Source organism: Pteropus vampyrus, unplaced genomic scaffold, assembly GCF_000151845.1.
Source record: "Pteropus vampyrus isolate Shadow unplaced genomic scaffold, Pvam_2.0 Scaffold1, whole genome shotgun sequence".
NCBI classification, from domain to species: domain Eukaryota; kingdom Metazoa; phylum Chordata; class Mammalia; order Chiroptera; family Pteropodidae; genus Pteropus; species Pteropus vampyrus.
The window spans coordinates 34,083,118-34,100,119 of NW_011888782.1; positions in this window are offsets into that span (position 1 = coordinate 34,083,118).

Here is a 17,002-nt window from a genome sequence, read left to right on the forward strand (position 1 = left end):
CAGCTTCAACATTCATATCTACATCCTTTACTGAGACTAAAAGTGATCATTTACATTTCCTAGAGCACATTGAGAGTACATATTGATAACTAAGAGTTAATCAATACATGAAGTAACTGAGAGGCTAAAAATTAATTAATTTGCTTAATATATTCTCCTAGCAAATATAGAAATGGAATTCAAGCTCAGATCTCTCTAACTCTAAAGATTTTCACTTCGGTCAGTAATTCTTACTATTTTTAATATATGTATCTCTATTTAATCATTAAAAATTTCAGATACCAGTATATTTTAAGATTAAGCAGTTGGCACTGGCATAAGGTTCTCTGAATTTGAACCTCAACAATTTTAGTCGGTACTTTCATGACCTTAAGTAAATGATTTACACTCTCTATGACTCAGTTTTCTAATCTCAAAAAAAGAGAATAATAATACTCAAGATATTCTCATGAATACATCCTGAGTAGGATAATTCATGCTCAAAATGATTGGTAGTCCAGGCTTCTAGTTGGGAACCACTATACTACATCTGCTATATCTGAATAGTTGCTATAATAAGAAATAATTTTCCAGCTAAAATTTATTCTTTATTGGTACTTTGCCCTGAGTAGTCTCCTGACAGAAGCTATTTCTATTGTTTGTTGGAGTTAACTTTACCCAGTATGGTTTTTTCTCCCAACACATTAGCAAACTCCTCTCCATGGTGAGAGATCTTACCTTCTTCAGCTCACATGAGAACTGGGACCTTATGGTATACACACTGCTAGTAAACTTTCTGTTAACTGATAATGCTTAGGTTATATTATTTTGCAAAAGTTGAATATCTGCTCAGGTTTACACTGATCATAATAATGACATTTTTTCAGAGACTGAGCTCCATTTAGTTAAACTATGATAGGACCTACTTTCTGTTCAATCTCTGCATAACTCCCATTTTATTTGAAATTGTTGGTGTGCTATTAATGTTAAATGTTAAAGAAATACATTTATATTTACCAATAAAAAATATACGTTTCAGAAAGAAAAGAACTATCTTGGGTCTGCAATTGTTCCCCATTTGAAAAAGAAATGACTCTTTAGCAATGACTGCTATAAACCACTGAGACTACTGAAGCTTACAAAACATGTTCACAGTGATAAGTGTTTATAAATGAAATGGAGAATCATAATTTCAACTGAATTTACCTTGTCCTTAGCTATAAAAAACTTGCTTGGCTAATGCATCTGTTCTATAAAAATCTCTTTATTATATGAAATTTTGCTTTCACATCTTGAAAATATGTGTGAAACAATGATTCTAAAATACACCTCTGAAATATAACATACAGAGAACTATATCAGAACAATGATAAAATTGGAAGAAATACATGGTTTGGAAATTTAGTTGTAAGAACAATTAGATCTTTACATCAACACTTGAAGACCAGACATTTCTATTAATGCTATAGTAGAAATTGTATACATATTTAATAACTGACGATTTAAATATAACTTCATTTTAAATTATTTTTGAAAAGTAGTATTAAAATCATGAAACTCTAAACATTATCATGAAAACAAAAATTATTGTTTCATTGTTAATACACTTACACTTGATTTTTCAGTATAATTGAAAATAGGATAATAAGCAAATTAAAATAATGTGTTCACAATTTTCTTCTTTAAATAATCACAATTATGCCATTTAATTTGATAATTTATTTTAAACTTTGTTGCTAGAAAGCATGGTGTGTCCAAAATTTAAAAAAAAATAAATAAAATCAGCACAATAGTCCCTGCTTACCTGGGGGCAAAACATTCCAAGACCCGCAGTGGATGCCTGAAACTCAAGTTAGTACCAAATCTTATATATATTATGCTTTTTCCTATACATATATGAATACTATGATGAAGTTTAATTTGTAAATTAGGCACAGTAAGAGATTGATAACAAAAACTGCTAATGAAATAGAACAATTACAACAACATATTGTAATAAAAATATGTAAATGTGATATCTCTCTCAAAATGTATTGTTGTGCCATATTTACCTTTTCACTTAAAGAAAGCACTTTGGCACATCCGAATTGCCAGCATTAGTACTCTTGCTCTTTGAGGCCTTTATTAAGTAAAATAAGCATTAACCAAACACAAGCATTGCAATACTGGGACAGTCTATTTGATAAATGAGATGGCTACTAAGTGCCCAACAGGCTTGTAGCGTACATAGCATGGATATGCTGGACAAAGAGATGATTCACATTCCGGGTGAGACAAAGTGGAATGGTGTGAGATTTTGTCACATTATTCAGAATGGCAGGCAATTTAAACTTATGAATTAGTTATTTCCAGAATTTTCTATTTAATATTTTTAGACCATGGTTGATCATGTAACTATAACTATGGAAAGTGAAATGCTGATGGGAGAGAGATTATTTTATTTGTAAAACTGAAAGAGTTTGGGAGACCTACCTTTTATTCTACTGTAGGGTCGTAAAAGTCCTGAATGACCTCAAGTTCCCCAGTCCTCTGGTCTTTTGTTTGAAATGAGAGATTTGGACCAGATATTCTCTAAAAAAACAGTTTTGCATAAACAGTTTAAATTTAAACCACTGTTAAATATTTACTCAGCAATGAATAAAATAAAATCATTACTCATATCAAGCATTGCTACTTGAAATTAATTTGGTAATGATTCAAGATTATTAACAAGTAAATGTCCCTGACTGAACTTTTGAATGTAATATGCCTATATCATAGAACATAATTATATTAGAATCAAATTAGGTTAGTCTTGCCTGGGGAAGACAGTACAGTCAGTGGGATTGTTACAGTAGAATGATACTTGGTAATGCTATATGACCAAACTGAATATCAGGCCTTAAGTATATAATAGCATAAAAATATTCATGAGTTCTAGTAGGCTAGTTTCCAGGAGTAGGCTTTGGAAAATCAATGAAGTAAAAATGGTTTAGGTAAGCCCTTGCTCAAATATTTTGGTTGTGTAACTGTTGGGGGTGATCTAAGTCCCTCGTTGCCCCAGTGGTGCTGGGGGCCTTGGTCCTTTCTGCTGATGCAGTAAAGAATTGCAGATCAGTGAATATAAGAAAAGTAAGATTCATTGAAGTATGTTTTGAGAGAGAAATGGGCTACCTTAGAGAAGACTGTAGCCCCACAGTAGTGGGGAGGTCAGTCTTATATTTAAACCATGATGGGCGGTTACAGGGTGGTGCTAGTTGACTGATGTGTGAAGTCATTTTGATTGACAGTTGGCTGCTATATAACCTATTGTTAACTGTGCATGTTCCTTCCCAGAATTCAGTCTGTTATAATTAGATTCACAAACTTTCGGGCACATATATGACATTATACTATGGTATAATAAAGCTGAGGTGAAAAGGTCAGAGTACTCCTTACTGTGCAAGCATTTGTTGCTGGCCTAAACCGGTTGCTATGCTATGGTCATTTATTTCCTTGTACTCCAGAATGTAGGGGTATTGTTATTTGAAAAATGAGTTTTTCTCTGGGAGGGCCGAGGGGCAGTCTCTTGAGTTGAGCTATCAGTGTTGTCATTTCTATGGTTACAGAGCGAGGCCTTTGCTCCCGTTGCTCTTGGCTACCTAACTACCTAACAATTTCTTCTGTTCTCCTGACTCACCTCCGAGTTCATAGTAGGAAATGAAAAGTATCCCTAAACAACTGGTATAAGAAAGATTCTTGGTGCAAAATTGTCCTTTGATATTATTGTGATTGATCAAAATTTTCTAAGTTTATTCAATCTTTGGTAATCACATAGTTACTTTATGTGATTACCAAACTTTTTTCTATGTTTCATATTTTTCATCAGCCACTATATATTTGTGGACTTAGGCATTCTAGGGGAGAGAAGATTAAGTCCTCACCTTGATTTCTATCAACTAGATTTCTATCAAGTTGAGAAGATAACTGATAAACTTATTTGTACTATGGAATCTTGCATAAGAAAACATTTTAGGCAAATCATCAATAGATATAAAATATCTATTAAAACTGATTTGTTAATCACAACATTTAAATTTATAACTGGTCCATGCTTATTAGAATTTGGTGTTCACATAGTGAAAAGTTTGCCAGAAGGAGCTATTACTTCTGAATAAGAAGCCATCTTAAATTTAGTTTTAATAGAACATCCTCAGTAAATTTGCATTTTCATGGAGTTTTTTGTATAGAAACAAATGGAAGTTGATTACTTTATTCAACAAATATTTATTGAGTAAAAAATATATATTTTATACCAGACATTAGGCTAAGAACTGAGTATTGAACACAGTCTCCTTCATGTGCATGGATATTTTATGATGCCTCTTTACTTTACAGCCTGCTAGTTTTGAAGGTTTGTTGTCCATATTGATGAGATCCATAGTCTCAATATTAGAACTCAATCTCTTGAATGAAGTTAGCATCTTATTTACTAACCCCACTGTGACTTCGGGGAATGTTGTCAAATGTTGCATGCCATGCATAGATGAAATAATTGGTACCTGGGTCCATCAGTGACCTTAATAATAGCTCTTCAGAAAGTCAGATTGTTGAGGATGATAATGGAAAACAAAGAAAGTAAATAGAATTTTATGTGAGCTGAGGAGAAACTTAGATAACTGAAGAAATGGAGAAGAGGTATTCTAGGGATGCAATACTACTTAAATACGTAAGGCTATACAAATGTGCTGGGAATGTGAAGTACTTGGGAATGTAGAGTTCAAAACAGACTTGTGGGATGGTTTATTGTCCTCTGCTTTTCTCTTAAACATTGTATTAAGTAAATATGCACTATAAAGAGAGGATTTATAATGCTGAGTTCATTCGGATAGATTATGGCTCAGGTAAACAGTAACTTTCCTTAAAGAGCTGCTCTAATATAACTCAGCATTCAATGGCTATTTCTCAAACTACTCTACTTGGTGAATTGGTCAAATTATAGAGAAATTACAAAGCTCTAACACATGGGTTTCTGATTCTTGGAAAGCCCTTAAAATTGCTCTTGCAAAAATGAAATGATGAGTTAAATGTACACTGACTTGCTGACATTTCTGAAGTGACTTATTTGTTAAGCCCTATAAATCATCAGAATTAAGTATTTAAAATCTGATGGGAATTTTAGGCAAATACTGTAGTTTTTCAATGTTACTGAGCTTTAAATCACCATGTTTTAAATGTATTGCATTCAAATATACCAATACCCAAACTTATATTTGTTTAATTACTGAATATTGTTATCTTTTAAGATACTTGGTCTTCATCCAGTTTCTGGCTCACAGGTCCCCAAACCTAAGTATTGATAGTATTCAAGGTGTCTTTTGTTATGTTAATAACGTTGACTTTTGGATCCCACCCTCAAGGGTGGGGGCTGGTTGCCAGGAGAACCAACCAGGTGTTTAGAGGTTTGGAACTTCCAATCCCCACTCCTCCCATCCCACTTATCACACCCATGACTCCCACCCTGACCTCCTACCTCCTGAGAGGAAAGAAGGGCTGACAATAGAATTGAATTGCCGATGGCCAGTGATTTAGTTAACCATGACTATGTAATGAAGACTCCATAAAAACCCAGGAGGACAGCTCCTTGGTTCTTTTCCACCTCAAGGAACCAGAACACTTCCATGTGCCACCATGCCAAGCCCCAAGCTCCACAAGGACAGAAGGCTTTGTTCAGGACTCTGCCGTATGTATCTCTTAATCTGACTGTTGATGCATTTCCTTTAGTATCTTTTGTAATAAATTGATAACTTATTTAGTAGAATTTTGGCAGCTGTTCCAGCAAATTAATAGATCTCAAGGAGAGGGTTATGGGAACCTCCAATTTATAGCCTGTAGGTCAGAAGCACAGTAACTACCTTGTGATTAAGGTATGAAGTGTGTGTTTGTGGGGTACGGTGCAGCAGTCTTATAGGACTGAACCCTTAACCTGTGGAATCTGATGCTATCCCCAGGTACGTAGAGTCAGAATAAAGTTGAATTCTTGGACACCCTGCTGGTGCCTCAAAATTGTTGGCTGGTGTGGAGACACTACCCCTCCCCCTGCCACTCATGTTTGAATTGGTCCAGGAACATTACTTAGTCTTGACCATAATTTTACTTTAATTAAGGAGTAATTATTTTTTATTATTAAACACTACTTTTTAAGATTTTCGGATAGGTGTTTATGAGGCTAAAATTTTATGTAGGTATATATACATATATTTGAATGTATATCGATGTGTATGTGTATATATATACATATGGGTTTGCTAAAAAATTTTTTCTCCTTTCAATCTTTCGCCATCCTCCAAGCTGATACTCCACAGTGCCCCCTAATGTCAACAAATAAACACTTACTATATTTTTATATCTTTCCAAATATTTGTATACATATACAAGTAAGTAACAATACATATTGGCTTTCATCCTTTTTTTAACCCTATTGAGTAGTTACTCTACCCTGCACTTTGCTTTTTCCCAGTCCAAACATATTTTAAAGATGTTTTCATGCCATTTCATGCCAAAGATGCTTTCAAGTCCTTATTCATGACTTTAACTTTAAATAAATGTTATTTGTCATATTTCTTGATTCAAATTATTCTCAGAGATAGGAGAGATATGAATGATTGTAGGTCCAAACATTAAAGGTCCAAAACCCAGCCACAAACATCATGGGGTGCTTGTTAGCTTATTGTCATTAAATAAGGACTTCTTAATATTTGATTGCCCATTTCCAATTTAGTTTGAAACTTTTAGACAATACTGTAATAAATCATCTATTTTTCAAGTTTATCTAAACTAGAAGCTAAAGGTTTCTCATATTATGTTCATGAAGTCCATCAAGCTATTGAAAACGGGTTCATCTCAGAAGTTAAAAAGTCACCCAATAGAATTTAATGAAGTCCCTAAATGGAATGTTTTTCAAAGATAGACTCTCAGACATGCTATGCAAATTTTGGCCCCTGAGGATTTCCCTGACAGGGTATTCTAAGGTGACTTTGAAATCTGTGCTTCATTAACATTGGTAAGTGGAAGCAGAAACTCTCAAATTCTAAACAATCTCTCAACTCTGAGGTAAAAATCACTTTACGTGGAATATCCTGAGTTCGCATTTCTCTCCTTATTTTACTAATGTGAAAGGGAAGTGTATCTATAGTCCAAAGATCATTCCCATTCTATTCTTTAAATCAATGTTGCCTTGTAAACCTATTATATCAATAGTTCAGACTTTTAGATTCAACACTGAAAGTGTTAATTTCTTATTAACCGAGTGAAATAAGTATAATTGAGTATTTTCTTAATGAAATTATCTTCCTGTGAACTTTAGTTGTTAGGACCATGAGTTAGCACAGTATAAATAAATACTTACTTTGGAGACTATTGAGGCATTGAGGACTTGACTTGTCGCTTCATATTGCTGTGCTTGCCCCTCTTCTGGTTGCTATTGCCTATCTTTGATGTCACTTTTTTTCTCTGCATCTCTAGCTCTTGCTTCCTGTCTCTCTCATTAGTTCAGCAGTTCACTGCTATATTTCATTTTCTGATTACTGGACATTTATTTGTCCTTCCTTGTTTTTTTTATTCTGTGCTTTCTGGCTTTGGCACAGGCAGGGCTTGGTGCTTACATTAGCTTGGCCACTCTGAATTATTAATGCTATTTGATAAAAATTTCCAGTTCTCCCCATTTAAAGTATTTGGTAGCTTGCATTTTTGGGACCTGTTTGGGGTTAGGTGGGCTCAAGTAACTAATTCTAGTCAATGAGTTATGGACAAAAGTATGTGTGTGGTTTCCTGGCTGAATACTTAATGGCCTGTATGAGACATGAAGGAATTTTCTCTTTCTCCTCTGTCACAGGGGTTATGAAAGTTCAAGTTAGTGGCTTGTCTGAGAAACCCAGGTCCAGAATGAGTACAGTAAGTAGACCTCTCCTTACCAATCCCAAATAAGTATATGGTATGAGAAAAAAAAAAAGTCTTTTTTTTTAAATTAATTTGTTTTAAACCACTGAGATATAGAGATGTTTGTTATTTTGACATAACCTAATCTAAAGCCTATCCTATACAGCCGATGAGAATATTTCTTCCTTCTTTTTGGTGAATGAAAAACACATCACAGTTCTGTACATTTCATGTAGTCAGGGTGGCAGGGTAGAGAGAGTACTCCTCTAGCACTGGTGTGTTAGTGTATTTTTTCTTTATTTCCATGTTCAAGACTCATTTGGAAGCTGAAAACATCATATCTGACAACTGAATCACTGACAAAGTAGGGGAATACCTAATTAGCGGCAGAGAAGATAATATGATACAGAGCTTGGCAATGAGAAAGGGCTAGTGTTAGAAAATGAGCCAGGTGGTGAAGTCCTTTACAGCAGGCCTCTTAATATAAAAGGTATAACATAGAGTAAGAGCTCCCTTAGGACACCAGCCAGTATCAGAGGGAACACCAATGGAAACGACAGGTGGCTCCCGACTGACTAGCAGAGTACAGTTAAGAGATCCAGGATGCCTTGGGTAGCAGGAGAAACCAGAGCCTAGAGATGTGGCTTTTAGGTCTAGAGCTGCCATTCCTGAAAGACTGACAAGGATAAAATTTTCCAAACCTGGGACACCATATTATACTATTAATCAAGAGAGGTGCCTGGGCTAGGAAATCTGAAGCACAAGCCCATTTTAGACATGGGTATAAGGTCAAGAGTTAACCAGAGCAATAAGGCAGAGATCCATTTATATTGGGTCTGTGGCTCATGGTCTGGGTCAGACCAGTCACATCAGTGAAAATATTGAGTGATGGTATCGAGTTTCTCAGATTTCCCCTGTTTGTTTTCTAGATTGGTTCTTGATATTGAGGTGGACTTGGTCTTAAAAATAAAGGTCAAGTGGTCCCAGCTTTAGAAAAGGAGTCCGTGCTGAGGAAAGAGGACCTGAAATAACCTTATTGGTTGAGTAACTACTGTTTCTCCTATTTCTGTTTTATCTCTCTGTTTTGCCCTTTTCTTCATTGTACAAAGAAACAGGATTGCTGTAAGTAATCAGTAATTGCTATAAATAATCAGGCTATCAGAGTAATGAAAGAATAGAATAGATTAATGTCTGACCAGATGTTCAGTTATTCATCCTGATATGTATGGTTCCCTCCAACCCAGTATAATTCTTTTTAACATTTGTTTCTGAGTGACCCACACTGTATTATTTGTAGTTATGACCTCAATTGCCTCTCAATTAAATTCAGTATATCATCCTCACACCCACACCCAAATTCACAGCTTCAGGCTGCCTCAGAGTTTGCCTGGGCTCACAAATCTTTACATCAGTGCTTCTCCAATGTGGCCAACTGGTGTGACACACCTTTTTAAACAGGATTCTAGCAGATTCTGTGGCAATACATGTATCTATGCCAGCTTTAAACTATGCATCTGGATGCTTCCTGGAATCTAAAGAAATTTCATAAGTATAATCTTCCTACTCAAAAGACAAATATTTTCTATATAATACAAGTAATTTGGACAATTAAGGTACATCCTTTTACATAGAGATAGAGAAATACTAATTAATTCTGAAAAGTAGGAAGAAAAAAAAGAAAAAAACTCATTTAGAAAAATGACTTTATAAGATAAAGCAAACAAAGCTATAAGTAACATACCATGCTTTAAAACAATTCTTGAATGAAAATCTGCAGATGTGTACAATGAAAATGGTTTTGCTTCTGACTTGCTTTCTACCTAAACAAAAATTATGTAATCTTTCTATTCTCAGTAAAATAAGAGTTAGATTAAATTAATTCCAAAGTCATTTTTAATATTTAATTATAATTATTTTAAGAAAGATTTTTCAGGTCATGGTTTCTGTTTGTCTTAAGAATTGATAAAAAATTAATTGCATTTTGTTTTAAGATTTACTATAAAGAAAAAAGAATCCATAGTTAATCATGAGAACATCTATATTTCTATATTTTAAAATATAATAATGACAAATACCATTTACTAAATTAATTTTGTGCCAGACTTACTAAAATTTTACTCAAGTGGTCTCATTTAATACTTCCTATAACCTTGCGTTAGTGTGCTAAGAATGCCATAACACACCAACTAGATTTGAACCCAAGTATATTTTACTCATAGTCCTCTACTCTTAATTATTAGCCATTGATTGACTTAAATAACAGAAATTTCTTTTCTCACACTTCCAGAAGCTAGAAATCTGCAATTGAGCTATTAGCTAGACTTGTTCCTTCTGAGAGCCTTGAGATGTATGGTCCAGGCTTCTTTCTCCATAGCCTTTAGATGACTATCTTCTCCCTGTGTCTCTTAACATCGTATTCCCTCTATACCTGTCTAGGTTCAAATTTCCTCTTATAAATCACATTGGATTAAGGCTCACCCTAATTATCTTATTTTAACATAATTGCCTCTGTAAAAACTCAATCTCCAAATATGTCACATTTTGAGGTACTGAGGGTTAGAATTTCAACACAAGAATTAGAGAAGGATACAATTTGTGCTATAACAAATCCTATGAAATACTAACTAATATTTTCCTTATTTGAAAAATAAAGAAACTGAAAAATGTTTTGGAGCACACAGCTAGTATATAGATTTGAACCCAAGTATATTTTACTCATAGTCCTCTACTCTTAATTATTAGCCATTCTTGCTTTCATTAGAATTGCTACAAGAAATTGAAGGTTGCACTGCTTATGACTGTAGTCACAGAAGTAAGTTATTTTAAGAGTTAAAAGAGTCTTCAATGGAATTAAAATAAATGTTAATTATCAGAGAGAAAAGAAAAAGAATACAATACATGTTAACTTTCAAGAGATAGCTATTTGGCCTTCAACTATGTAATTACTTATAAAATATGTTTAACATTTTTTTCTGATGATAAAAATAATGCATATCTATTGTAGTATTTTGATAATATGGGAATATATAAAGAAGAAAAGTTATAATCACACACGATTCCAACCTTTAGAGTTAAATATTATTAATATTTATCTTTCTTTCTAGCATTTTAAGTACATATATACTGATACAGTATATATAGTTTTAAACCTTATTTTTCCACTAAAAATAGTATGTGATTAACCTTCTACAATTCACTATTCTTTGGCATTATAACATTTTTTCATAACTTCATATGTTAAAATAATTTCAAATATATAGAACAGTTACAAAAAATACTACAAAGCACTATGGTTATTCACACAGATTTCCCAGTTGTATATATTCAACCATATTTGTCTTATTTCTGCATTTGTATGTGTGTGGATGTGTTTTCTAAGAACAGAAATATTGAATTATATAACCATAGTAAAATTACAAAAATATGAAAACTAACATTGACATAGGATAGTATCTAATATATAGCCTACATTCAAATTTTGCCCAATGTCCTAATAGTGTCATTTATAGCAAAAGAAGAAATTCAGCTCCAAGATTTCATCCAAGTTCACATATTCTCCCTAGCTTTTATCCTTTTATTTATTATTCTTTATGCCTATAGCACCTGGTCTTCCTAGGTGATCTCCCATCCAAGTAATAACCAGGCCCGACCCTGCTAGCTTCCGAGATCAGACATCAGGCTTGTTCACATTGGCATGGCCATAGACGAAGGACTGTGGCTCCACTGGGGCATGAACCCAAGACCTTCCGTGTGCAAAGCAGACATGCTAACCTCTATACTATGGAACCACGTCCTAGTCTTTAACCTTTTAAACTTGAACAATTTTAGTCTGTCTTTGTATTTTATGGCTCTGAGCTAGTGATGGTTTCATGAGTGAGTATATATGTCAAATCACATCATGGTGTTGATTTTAATTATGTGTGGTTTACTGTATCTCAGTTTTACTTTAATATACCTACAAAATAATGAATCTAAAATAACAAGATATTTTAAAATATTTTAAATTTTTACGTAAAATTTAAATTGTAATAATTTCAATAAATAAGTATATACAAATAAAAATATTTTAAAAGGAAAAAAAATACTAATAGCAGAAGAAAGAGGAGAAGATCTCCCAAAGGAGAAAAAACAGCAAGACCCTGGAGCAGGAAAGAACTTTCAGTAATCAAAAGAACACTAATGTGGCTGAAATGCTATGAGAGGCGGTAGTGGAGACTAGGGTTAAACGAGGTTGGAAGGACAGCAGATCTCAATTCATGCAGGACATTATGAGCACATCCCCCCCAAACCCCCTCACCTTTATTTTTTTAGGATTTTGCATATTCTGTAAAACACAAAGGGATACCATGAAGAGACTTAAGTAGAAAAGCTCTCTCCAAAGTGTGAAGATTACTCCGGTTTGAAGTGGAAAATAACTTTGAGGAGGACAGTAGTAGAAGTTAGGTCACCAATAAGAAGGCTTTCTTAGTAACAGGTGACAAATAACTGTATTGTTCATGAAGGCAGTGGCAGTGGTGGTGGAAAGAAATAGACAGAGCCAACCTATATTTTGGAGGCAGATATGATAGCACTTGGCTCAGATGTGAGAAATGAGAATGAAACAGGTGAAAGAAATATTTCTAGTTTACTATCTTGAGAAAGTGAAAATAAGTGCCAAAAGTAAGGCAAAAATGTTAAAGAAATTTGAAAAGGAATTACCAAAAGTCAAGTTTTAAACAACGAATTTGAGAAATCTATGAATGTATATATATATAAATGCATCTAGTTTCTGATTCTTTCCTTAGTCTACACATTTTAAAAAATGGAAATTCTGTATGAATACTTTTAGAAATATTAGTATTTTAATGATACTTTACACATAGCATGTGATTTTGAGAAAAGTTACACTCTTTATATTTCTTAGCACTATAAAGTGAATCCCTAGCTATGTAAAAAGATGTTTGCCATACAAACTCTTGTTAGGATGTTCATACATATTTTAATCATATATATATATATGGAAGTATATATATATATATATATATTTGGAAGTATATATATATTTGGAAGTATATATATATTTGGAAGTAATCATATATATATTTGAAAGTATATATATGTATATACTTCCAAAAATATATATATATATTTCTTTTTTTTTAACTTAACCGAATGGAGTCATTTCATTTGGTTTGAATATAAAAAGACCAAATGAACTGGAGATCAGTATGGGATTATTGTCTAGCGCACTTTAAATTGCTTTACTCCTGATCAATCACTTTAACAAAGAGTTCTTTGTTATTCGAATATGCATAAGTTGGAAATTTTGTTGTCCAGAGAAATCGTGGTAAAAACCAACCTAGGTTCTGAGTTTGGTGATTCCAATAGATATACTTAAACATATTCAATTATAGCTTATTAGTATACTAGCTAAGTTTCAGTTACACTAGAGTGGTCACTGGAGAACTGTAGGCAACTCTTCTTAATGAGGATGTAGGTTAGCTTTAGAATTGATAAACTAATCTACCTGAAACACACAAACTTAAGATGAGAGCTTAGAAAATCAACTCTTCAAACTCTCTCCTCTGCAAGTCACTCTGCTCAATAGAGAAGTGTTAGATGTAAAGTGAAAAATTCAGGACAAGAAGGACAAATAAAGTCAAATTAGGATAAATATCTATAGAGTAAATTCTTTAGGAAATAATTCCAGAAAGATTTATAATTTTCTGTTCAGCAGTCTACTGAAGGTGTGCCTTCTGAAGGCCATTTCTAAAGGAGTCTTATTGCTGAAGGAATGGCGATGACTTTTGGGTATCATGTTGTATAGAACGTGACATTTTAAAGCTAAGTTCCCTCTTTTAAAAGTATAATCATACTTCAACATTCTTCATTTTTTTCTTCATTGGCTGATGAGGCAAACACATGTCTTCCCCATTTCTTACCTTCTAAGCAAATTCTTCTACAACTGTAATTAAGGAGATATCATCCTTTCAATAAGCAGAGATTGGAAATAATTGATGTGACACTAAAAACAATCTCATTTCTTGGTTGCTACAGCAATGCAAATGCTAAAACTTGAATGAACACTTTATTTTTCATATTTAATTATACTTTGTTATCAAGCTGAGGGTAGGACTATATGTGAATAAAAATTTTAATATAATGTGGTGAACTATTCCATATAGTGATAGGTTTTCTATATGAATTACATAGAGGGAAAATGTTTATAGTGGAGAATGGTTGGAAAATTTATTCAGAATAGAAGGGTTTCTTTCAGTATTAGGAGGTATGTGTAAGTCAAGTGAAAGTCATCATTGTGGGTGAATACTGAATTAAACTTATGACTATCCACAAGAGTTACTGGCCACTAGTTCCATAAACAAATACAAAAATCTAAAAGTGGAATCTTCTTCAACAAAACATCCTGCTAATTTCTTTTTTTACAAATGAAGAACTTAAAACCTAGAGAGGCAAAACGACTTTCTCTCATATAATAAAATAAATTGGTACTGGTGTTGGGATTAGTGCCCAGAGTTAAGTCTGTGCCAGTTGTAATTTCTAACAACTGTCTCATTACAAAATTAAAACAAACAAACAAAAACTCTTTGAATAATAATGAAATAGTCTATTATGAACTCATGGGGTACATCATGTGATGAGCGCTATATATATATACATGTATATATATATATATCATGTGATGAGTGATACACACACACACACACACACACATATGATGTATATATATCATATATATGTTTTTTCCAAAGTTGATTCTTTATACCTGAAATGAGCTTTCACAGTGAAGTTGGTGGTTGTGATAACAATACCTTTTATGTGGATACAAATAAAAAGAAAGAAAGAAAAGAAAGGGAGAGGAAGATTAGTATTTCTTTTCCTTCCATACATATAATGCCTTGGAAGAAATTCTGTATTTCAGGAACAATAGGATATCCCAGCTATAGGCTAAAAGTGCAAGGGAACAAATAGATCTTAATTTCTAACTTTCTTTTAAAATTGTTTCTGCCCTGTCCTCTCAACCATAATGCATGCAATACTTCCAAACCATACACACTATTCATTGACAAGGTAGATCAGTCAACTTCAGGAAGCTTGCTGAATATATTTTCAAACTTTTTGTAGTTGTTGCTGTTACTGAAGCTGAGTAAATTTACAAAGTAACTCATTCCAGGTTTTACATGAAAACAAAGTCATTGTCTCCATTACTTTGCTAAAATAACACGTTCACTGTGATAGATGGGCAAACCATGATCCCGTGCTTAATTTTCCTTTTAAAATTCAGACCGATCCTCTCTTCTCAGTCTACCAGTTTTCTTATTTTGTAGTCTGTATGATGCCTTAATAAAAGATACCTTTTATTTTAAAACAGTTGATTCAAACACGCCTTTCTTTTTTAACGTGTTTTAGTTCTCAACTGGTGGACTGTTCTGACGACCTCAATGATCTAGCTTCAAATGAGCAGGATAGTTCTTTTTCTTTTTAATGTATATGTTTCTTCTTCAGATCCAGTTAAAAACATTGACTGCCAATACTTGTTGAGCTGCTTCAAACTGTCAAAGGCAGTTAGCCCTACAACAGCATAAACTAAAGACATCACTAAGCTTTAGTGAAATTCAATATTTAGGATTCCAAATGGATTTTGCAAATAAAAGAGAGGTATCATATTTAGAATTGTTTCTATACCTGTAAAAAGCATGGAAAGTTTTTTCACTTTTTTTCTTTTTGCTCAGTGTTTCAAATTCTTATTAAAAATTTTAAATGTGTTCAATGATTTTCCTTTGTGAGATAGGAATTTTAAATGATCAGTATAAACAAGGAGCTCATGAAACTTTTAAGTTCTTACAAATCACTGGAGTATAGCATAGTAATTTAGGGTTACATTATGATTTTTAAACAAAAGTAAAGTGTCTCTTTCAAATTCCCTGATTATACAGAGCTTCTGTGAGATAAAAGCAGCTTCGGACTGGCGTCTGCTTGGCTTGCATTCTGGTGGCTGTGGCTCTTAAAGGTGCTGAAAATTCTATCTGCACTGACCTTGAGTGTTCAGCTGACCATAGATAAATCAGAGATGATCAACTTCTTTAAGAATTATTAATGTATTTATCTTTGGGCATTTAAAGCATCGTAACATTTATCAGTAATTATATAGAAATTGTTCTGGTGTAAATTATTTGAATAAGAAATATACACATACATAAGGTTAAGAATTTAAAACATTTGTATCATGAATATCTGTCTTATTAGTGAAAAACAATTTTTTAAAATTTTAGATAATAAATCTTACAAATGTTATTAAAGAAATAGGTCTCTTTTTTGTTTTTCATTAGATATGTAAACGTTAATATTAACTTATAATTCTTGGTACTTTTAATATTTCAAAAGTTGATGTTCTTAGATATCATTCTATATATTCTAGAATATTTCTGGCTCTCCTTTTTAAAATATTGTATGGAACAAGACCTATATGACAGCTGCAAAAGAATATAAGTCTGGAAGCTTCGAAGATGATAATTCTTTTAAAAGAGATACAGATATCATTCTTTGTGAAGCAAGAATAAAATCATGCCATTTATTCATTGTCAATGGGCCTTCTCTTCCAGAATACATTACTATCTCTTATCTAATAGCCTATTACAGACTGCAGAGCATGTAAAAACAGTATTGCTCAGGGTCTACAGATTTCATTTTTTATTTCAATGTCATTATTAAATAACCCCTCAGATAGAAATTCAATACTGGCATGCTACATGATAAGCTATGTTAATAGCTCATGTTATGCAAGAATTGAGCAATTACTTGAAATTTAATAGTAGGCCTGTAAAAATGTATAATTGGTCAGATTCTCATCCACAGTAATGTTATGTAGTTACCTTCGTGTTAGCAGATTAGAATGTGGTCCTTTGAAAAGAGTTCATGAAGCATGGCCAGATTACTAAAGAGAGAATTTCATTTATTTGGCTCTATTGGGATGAGAGAGATAGAAACACTTCAAGGAGTGTTTGATTTGAAAGAAGTTGAAATGCCAGCATGGGATTTGAGTACTGGAAACATGATGATTTTGATGTTCTTTAGTCTTATACGTATATGTAGATCTTTGAAAGTAAGGCTGTGAAGATTTTTTTTTTTT